Genomic DNA, 11062 nt, shown 5'->3' with positions numbered 1-11062 from the left:
GCTAATGACATTGCATAAAAATATAAAATTAAAAATTAAAAAAAAAAAGTTTGTATCTTTTATGTTTGTCATGATCTTTAACCCTAAATTTAATATTTTGACTTCAAAAACCACAATATACATAATAATTAAAAGAGTAATGAATAGAGATAATAATTTGGTTTTTTCTAAAAGTAATAATAATTGGGATTGATACAATTGTAACATGTGAAACTCAATCACCAAAAAAATACCTTTAAAATAATAATAATAATAAGTATGTTGCTTAAATTTTAATTTATTTGGGTTGTTGTTGTTTGAAGGTGATTATCTTTTAAAAGAAAAAAAATCATAATTGAAAAAAGATAAAGAAAAATATAGAAAAAAACGTGAGAGTGGAAAAAGACAAAAATAGGGGCAATTTGGGGATTTTCTGTAAATTAATCCTGAGCCAAAGAAGTATATATTCAAAACTTTTTTTTGGTTTTTTTAAAGATATTTTTAAGCATATTTGCAGTTATCGAACGTAATATTTAAATATTCAAATTTTTTTTTAGAAAAAGTACTCAAAATTATTAAAATGTAATATTTAAATATACAAATTTTTTTGTTGGTAGCAAAAATATCAAAGTTACTAAAATATTGTATTTTTAATACCAAATAGTTAAAAAAAGATTAATATAAATGTATTTTAAGTTATTAAAATTATATAAAAATATACAACAATAACTTAAATTAATTCTAAAATTAAAAAAATTATTTAATGAAAAATAATATTTTTGATTAAAAATAGTTAAAAGAAAAATCAATGACTAAAAAACTATTGAAAGAGAAATTATTTTATTAAAAAACGTTAATTTAATAAAAATAATATTTATTTATTATTTTCATTAAATAAAACTATTCTTTAATTTTATAATTAATTTAGGCTATTTTTTTATATTTTTATATAATTTTAATCTGTATTAATTTTGTTTAACTATTTGTGTATTAAAGGTTCAATATTTCAACAACTTTTAGTATTTTTGTTGAAAAAAAAAATTAAATATTTAAATGTTACATTTTAGTAATTTTAAATATTTTTTTCATCATAAAAAAAATTAAGTGTTTAAATATTACATTCAATAAATAATGGCTACTTTTTAACGCAAATAACTTTATTTTTAATAAATAATTAAAAGATTAAATTGACAGGCTGACACTTGTATGTTTGGCACAACGTGTCAGATCAATAATGAGTCCCATTTTTGGGGCCCACTTCCACGTTTATCCCTTCTTTTTTATTTTCTTTTTATTTATTTAATTTTTTTAAATAAATTTATTTATTTTTTATGTTTTCCATCAACATGGCTGTCTAGCTGTATCAAAAATAATATAATATTTAAGCAACGGCCTTCCTAGACTTGTTGATATTTCTCTCACAATTTTTTATAGTAAAAATCATTGCAAATTTCTTTGGTTTTCAGCGCGATTTTTTTTTATAACCGTGTATATTGTAGTTATTTAGAGCATCAAAATGACCCTTTTGTATTTCTCAACCTTTGAACAATTTTCGGCGCGATTTTTTTTTTATGACCGTGTATATTGTAGTTATTTAGAGCATCTTGCAAATTTTCAGAAAATTCTGAATAATTTACAGTGTCGAAAACTAAGTTCAAACATGTTATTTTCCACGCGCATAAAAAAATTAGTCACACGTCCAATAATCTGTTTTCGGCACTGTAAATTATTCAGAATTTTCTGAAAATTTGCAAGATGCTTTAAATAAGTACAATATACATGGTCATAAAAAAAAATCGCGCCGAAAACTATTCACGAGTTGAGAACAAAAAAGAGCCCTACGGTAGGGCTCTTTTTGAAGGCCCTACCATAGAATTATCCAAAATCATTTTTATTAATTAATAATAATAATAATAATAGAAATTATGAAAGTTAGTGCTTGTTTAGATCCAAACAAAAAATGGAAGAGATAATTCTTCATATGTGGAAAGGAATTAATGTGTGTATAATTCTAAAAATATTGAATAAATATGAATTGATTTTTATTAACTATTGATATTAAAAATATATATTTATATTTCTTTTAATAGAATATTACTCGCTAACTATTAGTATTTCCTTATATGCTTTTACACTTAATTAGAGGAGAAAACACTAAAAATATGGATTTATTTTCCTCATCTCTCATTTTTAATACTACTTTAAGTTTTTAGTTGGATTAAACTTGTAAGATTGATAATTTTACGTACTTTTAACATAAATGAATGATGTTGTTTAGTTTTTAAGTAATTTTTTATATGTTTTTACTTTAATATTAAAAATCAAGTTATAACTCGATTTCGAAAAAAAAATTGAATTCCAACTCGAAATCTAATTAAAAAACAAAATCTAATTGGATTGGATTTTGATGCTTAACAAGATTAAATTGGATGATTTTCAGAATTCAACTTTTAATTGGATTGAATTAGTATAAAAAATGTGAAAATTACACCTAGTACCCAATTTAAGTTAACCTCTTTAATATTTACCCACATTTTAAAAATCTTTGATTAATACCCAAACTATTAATGACTCTACCCATTATACAGTGGTCTAGTGGAACTGACAGTGGAATATTATTTAAAGAAGGAAGTAAATGACACAACAGAGGCAAAGATTGAGATTTTTACATTGGACTTTGTTGACGCGGTTCTTCGGCAACAAATAATTAAGGGAAGAAGAGAAAGAGATTAATACTAAAAGTAGAATCGTCATAGATATGAAATCTTTGGGGGCAGAACTAGGTGACTCAAGACACGTTTTTAAGTGGTTCGAAGGTTAAAATCCCTCTACTCCACTAGTCAATATTATTGATATTCTCTGGGTATTTAGTTTACAAAGTATATAGTCCTTTAAAGACTATTTTTTCCAACCCCTATCAACTCCCAGGGTCTCCTTATTTATAGGAGAGGGCACCTGGAAGTTGGTAGGGAGGTCATCCCGTGACCTTACCATTTGTCATATCAAAGCTGTGACATTCATGATTAATTCCTAAACCTGACACACAAGTGTGGTCTAATCAGTATGGAAGGAGATAATGGGCCGCACGGCCCAACCCGTCCGTGGGTGTCTGAATACGCACGTTCCTGTTGCGTGTCCAAGAAGTCAGGGGGATATCGGACACGTGATGGCAGGAATATGCACGTTTATCTTGCATGTTGACTTCCCATAGGGTCGGAGCTTCCTGAGAAGCTCGCTACCGGAGCAGTTCATAACCCGAGCTTCTCCCGACCGTGGCCTTCGGATGTCATTCTCAGCTCCTGGGGCAACAAATATGAGCTGGAAACAGGACCCCCTCGAGCTATCAAGGGCCCGTCAGGGGAATAGAGCCTCCGGCCTGCGAGAGCCTCGGACTAAACCAGGTTTAGTCCGGGGCTCGCCCTGCTAAACAGCCCGTGGGAAAACCAGGGCATACATCTGCCCCCCAAGCTCCTGCTCGTGGTTTATGACGTCAGATATAGGAGACCACAGTAGGGGCTTCTAGACTTCCCCCACAACCCTTCGCATTCCATTCTTTTCGCAGGCGTCTGATACGTGGAACGCCGTGGGTGGCGACGGTACACTCTACGAGAACCGCATTAAATGGCCTAGCCTACTGTCCAGCCGTCGTTTCACATTTCGAGTGGAGGGTCTCCCAAGAGCCTTTTACACGTGATCCTTCCCTTGTATAAAAAGGGGGTGGTCATCCCACGCACGGGCCACCTTATCATTCAAAAAAGATTTCCAAATTTCCTTCTTCTTTCTCTGACCTTCCAAAGAACGAAACCCTCATCTCCGCTGTTTTCATCTTCTCTGTTCACGAAGCTTAAGCGTACGAGTTCCTTCAAAGCCTTGGAGGCCACTGTACCAACGAAGCTCCTATCAGCGCAGCAACCTCGCTCACCATCCAACCATATACTGTAAGTTCTTCTGACCCTGTTCACTTCGAAAGCATGCCACTGTAGCTTAGGTAAAAAATATTACTGTAGCCACATGCAGGGGTTTTCTGAACTGCGTGAATACAGAGGGTGACAGCCCTTCTTAGGTTAGGGCATGCTTGCCATGGGACATCGTTTTAGAGTGTGGGTTTCATGGTGTTTCTTCAGGAACAATTTCTGGGTAGGATCTTTAGGAATTTTGGATGTAAAAACTGGGTAGCTTAGGGAATACGCCTCAAAAGCGGTTTTGCCCCGCATTGCCTGTTGAAACTTTCCCCCCAAGGCAATTTTTTACTCTGAGCCCTCTGACGCACGAATTCCGAGTAATCTGGGATCTGTTGAGGGCATAGGCGCGTGTTCCTTGGAACGCGTGGCACCACTCTCCACGGGCTGGGCTTACCCCAGCTCGTGTACTTAATATTTGCTTCACTCTCCTGCTTGGGCCGCCTTTGCTAAAGTGTTTTCTTTTGTTCGATAGGCGACCGGATGGCTCCAAAGAGAAATCTGCCACAGAAGAACGTGGGAAGTTCGTCTTCCCAGCAGGATAAAGGAAAAGCGGTGGTGTCCAGCTCGCCAATTCCTCACTTTGGGCCGGAAGTGGAGAAGCAAGCCGAGGTGGCCCCTGACGCGTTTTTCGAGGCGGAGAGAATCGTCTCGAAGATAACCGACCAGGCAAAGATCACCAAAATCTTCCTCAACCACAACATTCCCCTGGGGATGGCCTCCGTGATCGCCCGACCTGCTGCGGATGGGGAGCGGAGCTGCACGCCGCTCGACGAGTCGTTCGCGGCCTGGAGCGGTGAACACTTCAAGGCAGGGGCCTTCCTCCCCCTGGACTAGTATTTTGCTGACTTTTTGAACTTTGTGGGGTTGGCCCCATTTCAGCTCCCCCCCAACTCATACCGTCTGCTGGCGGGATTGAGGTATTTGTTCCAAAAGCATGAGTGGGAGGTCCACACTCCTGCTGATATTCTATATTTCTTTTGCCTCAAAGCCAGCCCGGACCAGCGGGGGCGAGGCGACGGGTTCTATTATTTAACCCGCTTCCCTAACACCGCAGCAGTCATCGAGCTGCCGAGCCATCCAAACGACTTCAAGGACCAGTTTTTCATGTCAACTGGGTTCCGCAATTGCGAACATCACTACTTCAACCGTCCTCGTAAGTGATCCTTGATTTAGTTCGCCTTTTAAAGGTTATCTTATTTTAGCTCCTCCCTTATTCCACTTCTGACTTCAACCAACCTTGCAGCCATCTACGCGAGGACCGAAAAGTCTGCGACCCTCGGGGGTCAATACGATACACTGGCGAACTTGCCCCCCAGTGAGAAAGACTACCGCGTGCTCGTGACGGACGAGACGATGGTATTCTGCAAGCTGATTTTCCCAAATCAGACTTTGAATTTGAAAAGGCCCCGGGGGCCTCCCCCAGCTCGCGACAACAGACCGATCGTTGCGGAGGAGGTCGCAGACGACGAAGGCGAGGAGGAGGGTGAAGAAGTTCCTCTCGTGAGGAACAGGAAGAGGACCTTGGAGGTCGCCCAGGGTATGGGCGAGGAGAGGGTCCGATCTGGAGCAGCCGCGGGTCCCTCCGGCCAAGGTAATCCTTACTCGTTTAAGAATGTAGATAGGGCCACTGCAGACCCCCGGCTGGTTAGGTTCAACCCTAGGCAGCTCGTCCATCGTCACCCAAGGAATCCAGACCTGGACACGCTCTTGCTCCATTGCGTTGACCAACTCGTGCTGGACAACCAAGAGAGTCGGCCTAAGGGTACCGTAGTAGTAGATAACACCCTAGCCTTTAGGTCGGTCCTTTTTGAGGAGTACGGGATCAACTTACGCACGTGGCCAGCGCTCCAGAGGGGCATCTATGCTCCGGGGATTAGGCAGTACGTAGGAGAGTCCAGCCCCGAGTCAGAGCCGGACCTAGAACCTGCGACAGTTCGCGAGATAATCGTCTTAGGCTCCTCCAGCTCGGGGGGTAGGGCTTCCTTAGTATTCACTTACTTATTGCCTTTAAACTTTTTGTCTCTTTCTGCATGATTGCTACCTTGTAATAACCATGTTTTTTGTTCTTAGCAGAAGAGATGTCTCAGCCCGGAGGTAGTCTACGGGGCGTGGTGTTCGGCGGGAACCCCCCAGCGGGGCCGAGGCTAAAAAGGCTCTGGGAGTCCAAGAGCTCGGCTGGAACCTCCACCAAATCCCCGGCTAAGGAGAAGGAGAAAGCCCCTCCATCCCAGGGCGCGGGGGCGATCCTTCCTGTCGCCAGGACAGGACCTATGCCCCCGCCACCCCAACGATCTCCACTAGCCGTCCAGGACGGGGTAAGGGAGATCGGGAATCCGGCCACTGCAGTCCCGGATGTGCGCATCCCGGTCGATCATCAGGACCTGGAGAGGATGCCGAAAGCATTCCGGGGAACGGTATATGAGTCGGCGAGCTATGCCGTCAGCCATTTCTACAAGCTCAAGGAGAGGGAGCTCCGGGCAATTGAATCAACGAGCCCGGTCCGAGTTATGGAATCTTCAATGGACATGACCCTAACGGTAAACTGTCCCATTCCTTTAAAGCTTTTAACATTCACACGCCGCCCCCTTCTCTTTTTTTTTTATAGTTAGCTAATTTGTCCTTCCCTTCTTGCAGGGTATTGCTACCGCGTACAGAGGCATTGCCAAGACCAAGGCCCAGCTCGAGGGTATGGAGGCTGATCGCCAGACCGCGCTTCAGGAGGCCCAGGAGGCAAAAGACGCGCTGGCGGCCTCCAAAGCCGAACTGAAGAAAATCCGCTCCGAGAACCAAGAGCTTAAAAACTCCCTGACCGCGTCGCGGACGGATCTCGAGGCAGCGAAGACCGAGGCCCAGGCCGCCCTGGAAGCCGAGCGGGTCGTTTCGGAGCAGTCCTTACAAGACCTGTTCTACCACTGTTGGTCCCACAATCCGGACGCGGATTTTTCTTTCATGCCCCCGGATCTCTGGGCGTTTTTGTTGCCGAAGCTCCAAGCCCACCTAAATAAGGAGGCTCCTCCCTCGGAGACTGGAGAGGCCTTTGCCGCGGCGGGGCAGGACGATACCGCGACCTCCAAAGGGCCAACTGATGGGGCTTAGGATACTTCTTTGGGTCTTTTGTACTCTACTTTATATTGTAATAAAATTTTTGATGAGGTACCTCCACCTCGAGACAATTTGCTCAGCTAGGTTGACATATATATATTTTTATGCATTTGGTTACAACTCATCTTTATTTTTATGAACTTAGTTCGGGTCAACCGTTATCTATATCCCGGGCTTTTTAGAGAAGGGCCACGATCTATAAATTTTAGTTAACTTCTAAGTTTTCTGACCTGGTTAAAACCAGGAACTTATTTTTTTAAAAAAACTTAGTTCGCGTCAACTTTTATCCATATCCCGGGCTCTTTAACGAAGAACCACGGTCAACAACTTTTAGTTAACTTCTAAGTTTTCTGACCTGGTTAAAACCAGGAACTTATTTTTTAAAAAACTTAGTTCGCGTCAACTTTTATCCATATCCCGGGCTCTTTAACGAAGAACCACAGTCAACAAATTTTAGTTAACTTCTAAGTTTTCTGACCTGGTTAAAACCAGGAACTTATTTTTTAAAAAACTTAGTTCGCGTCAACTTTTATCCATATCCCGGGCTCTTTAACGAAGAACCACGGTCAACAAATTTTAGTTAACTTCTAAGTTTTCTGACCTGGTTAAAACCAGGAACTTATTTTTTAAAAAACTTAGTTCGCGTCAACTTTTATCCATATCCCGGGCTCTTTAACGAAGAACCACGGTCAACAAATTTTAGTTAACTTCTAAGTTTTCTGACCTGGTTAAAACCAGGAACTTATTTGTCAAAAAACTTAGTTCGCGTCAACTTTTATCCATATCCCGGGCTCTTTAACGAAGAACCACAGTCAACAAATTTTAGTTAACTTCTAAGTTTTCTGACCTGGTTAAAACCAGGATAGAACTTAGTTTGTGATAACTCTTATCCGTAGATAAAAATTAACACCTAAGTCGTTAAGGAGACCTGGTTATATCCAGGTACCATATGCCCCCCAAGTGACTGGGAAAGGGTCTTTCGTGGTTACTTTAAAATTACACTTGCAAATAAAGAGAAACATTTGATTTTTATTTATACAGGTGACCTTCTAGGCCTTACAAATGGATCATTGATAGTATTTCTTTAGGTGGATAGCATTCCAAGTCCGCGGGACCGCCTCTCCACCAAGTCGAGCTAACTTATAAGTTCCCTCTTTGACGACTTCAATGACCTGGTATGGTCCTTCCCAGCTTGGTCCCAAAACCCCATCTTTGGGATCCTTCCCGGCCAGGAAAACTCTCCTCAAGACCAAATCGCCGACGCCAAAGGAACGTCTTTTGACCCTAGTGTTGAAGTAGCGAGTGATCTTCTGTTGATAATGGGCGAGCTTGAGTTGTGAATCCTCTCGCCTTTCATCCACTAAGTCTAAGGAATGGCATAGGAGCTCGTGGTTCCCGTCTTGGTCGTATGACTGGACCCTATGCGATAGGACCTTCACCTCCACGGGGAGGACTGCTTCACTTCCAAAGGTTAGGGAGAAAGGAGTGTGACCCGTGGGTGTCCGATGTGAGGTCTTATAGGCCCACAGAACTTGGGGGAGCTGTTCTGCCCAGACCCCCTTTGCCTCATCTAGCCTCTTCTTGAGTCTCGCCTTCAGAGTTTTATTGACAACCTCGACCTGGCCATTCGCCTGGGGATATGCCACGGACGAGAAGCTTTTCATAATTCCGTGCCTCTCGCAAAATTCGGTGAACAGATCGCTGTCAAATTGAGTACCATTGTCGGAGACGATCTTTTTAGGTAGGCCAAATCGACATACGATGCTTTTAACCACGAAGTCTAGCACCTTTTTCGATGTTATTGTCGCCAACGGTTCTGCTTCGGCCCACTTGGTGAAGTAGTCAATGGCTACTACGGTGTAACGGACCCCGCCCTTTCCGGTGGGCAGGGCGCCTATTAGATCTATCCCCCAAACGGCAAATGGCCAGGGAGATGAAATCATTTTTAGCTCGGTCGGAGGAGCTCGGGCGACCGCAGCGAACCGCTGACACTTGTCGCACTTTTTTACATATGAGATCGAGTCTTTGGACAGGGTCGGCCAGTAATAACCTTGCCGGAGGATCTTCAAGGCCAGGCTTTGCCCCCCAGTGTGATCTCCGCAGAATCCTTCATGAATTTCCTGCAGGATGGCCTTCGCTTCGCATGGAAGAACGCACCGGAGGAGAGGTAATGAATGCCCGCGTCGGTACAGCACCCCTTCGACTAGCGTATACCTCGGAGCTTGATAAAGGACTCGTCGCGCGTCGTTTCGTCCTTCGGGTAACTTGCCCTCGACGAGGTACTCAATAATGGGAGTCATCCAGGTCGGCCTGATGTCAATCATTTCAATATCTGCCTGTCCTCCGTCTATGCTAGGTTTCTTCAAGAACTCAACTGGCACCAACCCCAGGGTTTCTGTTTCTCCCGAGGTGGCGAGCTTGGCGAGAGCATCTGCGTTGGCGTTCTGCTCCCGGGGTATCTGTTCGATCGACCCTCGCCCAAACGCAGACAATTCGGACTTTACCTTTGCCAAATAGGCGGCCATCTTGGGACCCCGCGCCTGATACTTGCCTAGAACCTGATTCACCACGAGCTGGGAGTCGCTGAAGCATTGGACAGAGCTCGCCTTTAGCTCGCTAGCTATCCTAAGCCCAACCAACAAGGCCTCGTACTCTGCCTCGTTGTTAGATGCCTTGAACCCAAACCTTAGCGCAGAGTGGAATCTATGCCCCTCTGGGGATATCATAATGATTCCGGCCCCGGAGCCGTTCTCGTTAGATGAGCCATCAACGAAGATCCTCCACGATGAGCTTGAGGAGGCGACCTGAGGTGAGTCTTCTGATGGAATCTCATGGAATCCCGCGCATTCTGCCACGAAGTCGGCCAAGGCTTGACTTTTTATGGTAGTTCGTGGAGTATAGAAAATCTCGAACTGACTGAGTTCGACCGCCCACTTCAGCAAGCGTCCCGAGGCTTCAGGCTTTTGCAAAACCTGCCTTAAAGGCTGATCGGTCATGACGTGTACAGAGTGGGACTGGAAATATGGCCTGAGTTTTCGCGAGGCCGTGATTAGGCAGAACACCAATTTTTCCATCAATGGGTACCTTGACTCAGCTCCGAGGAGTCTCTTGCTGGTGTAATAAACCGGTTTCTGAGCCTGGTCCTCTTCTCGTACCATAACGGCACTAGCCGCGTCCTCAGTTACGGCCATGTACAGGAAAAGCGGCTCTCCTACCTTGGGCTTTGATAGCACAGGCGGTTCAGCCAGGTGCGCTTTTAGGTCGAGGAATGCGCTTTCGCATTCTACTGTCCATTCGAACTTCTTGTTTCCCCGGAGCAGGTTGTAGAAGGGCAAGCACTTATCGGTCGACTTGGAAATGAACCGGTTTAGTGCGGCCACCCTTCCTGTGAGGCCTTGGACATCTTTCCGCGATCGGGGGGAAGGAAGCTCGGTCAGTGACTTGATCTTGTCGGGGTTTGCCTCGATTCCTCGGGTATTGACTATGAAACCCAAGAATTTCCCCGATGCGACACCGAAAGTGCACTTCTGAGGATTGAGCCTCATGCCATATTCTCGCAGTATGTTAAAGCATTCTTCCAGATCGGTGACGTGGTTGCTGGCAATCTTTGACTTGACAAGCATATCATCAACGTACACTTCCATATTTTTCCCGATCTGGTCCGCGAACATTCTATTTACCAGCCTTTGGTAAGTAGCCCCGGCATTCTTAAGACCGAACGGCATGACCTTATAGCAGTAGACATTAGTCGGGGTCATGAAGCTGGTATGTTCCTGATCTGCTGGATTCATCGCGATCTGATTGTAGCCTGAGTACGCGTCCATGAAGGACATAAGCTCGTGCCTCGCCGTGGCATCCACCAGTTGATCGATTCTTGGTAATGGAAAGCAATCCTTGGGGCAGGCTTTATTCAGGTCGGAAAAGTCGATACAGGTCCGCCACTTCCCATTGGGCTTTGGAACTAACACGGGATTGGCAACCCAAATGGGAAATTTGGCTTCGCGGATAAAGCCACATTT

Source organism: Humulus lupulus, chromosome 4 (assembly GCF_963169125.1).
Source record: "Humulus lupulus chromosome 4, drHumLupu1.1, whole genome shotgun sequence".
In the NCBI taxonomy this organism is placed as follows: Eukaryota; Viridiplantae; Streptophyta; class Magnoliopsida; order Rosales; family Cannabaceae; genus Humulus; species Humulus lupulus.
Note: the sequence above shows the minus strand (reverse complement) of the source record.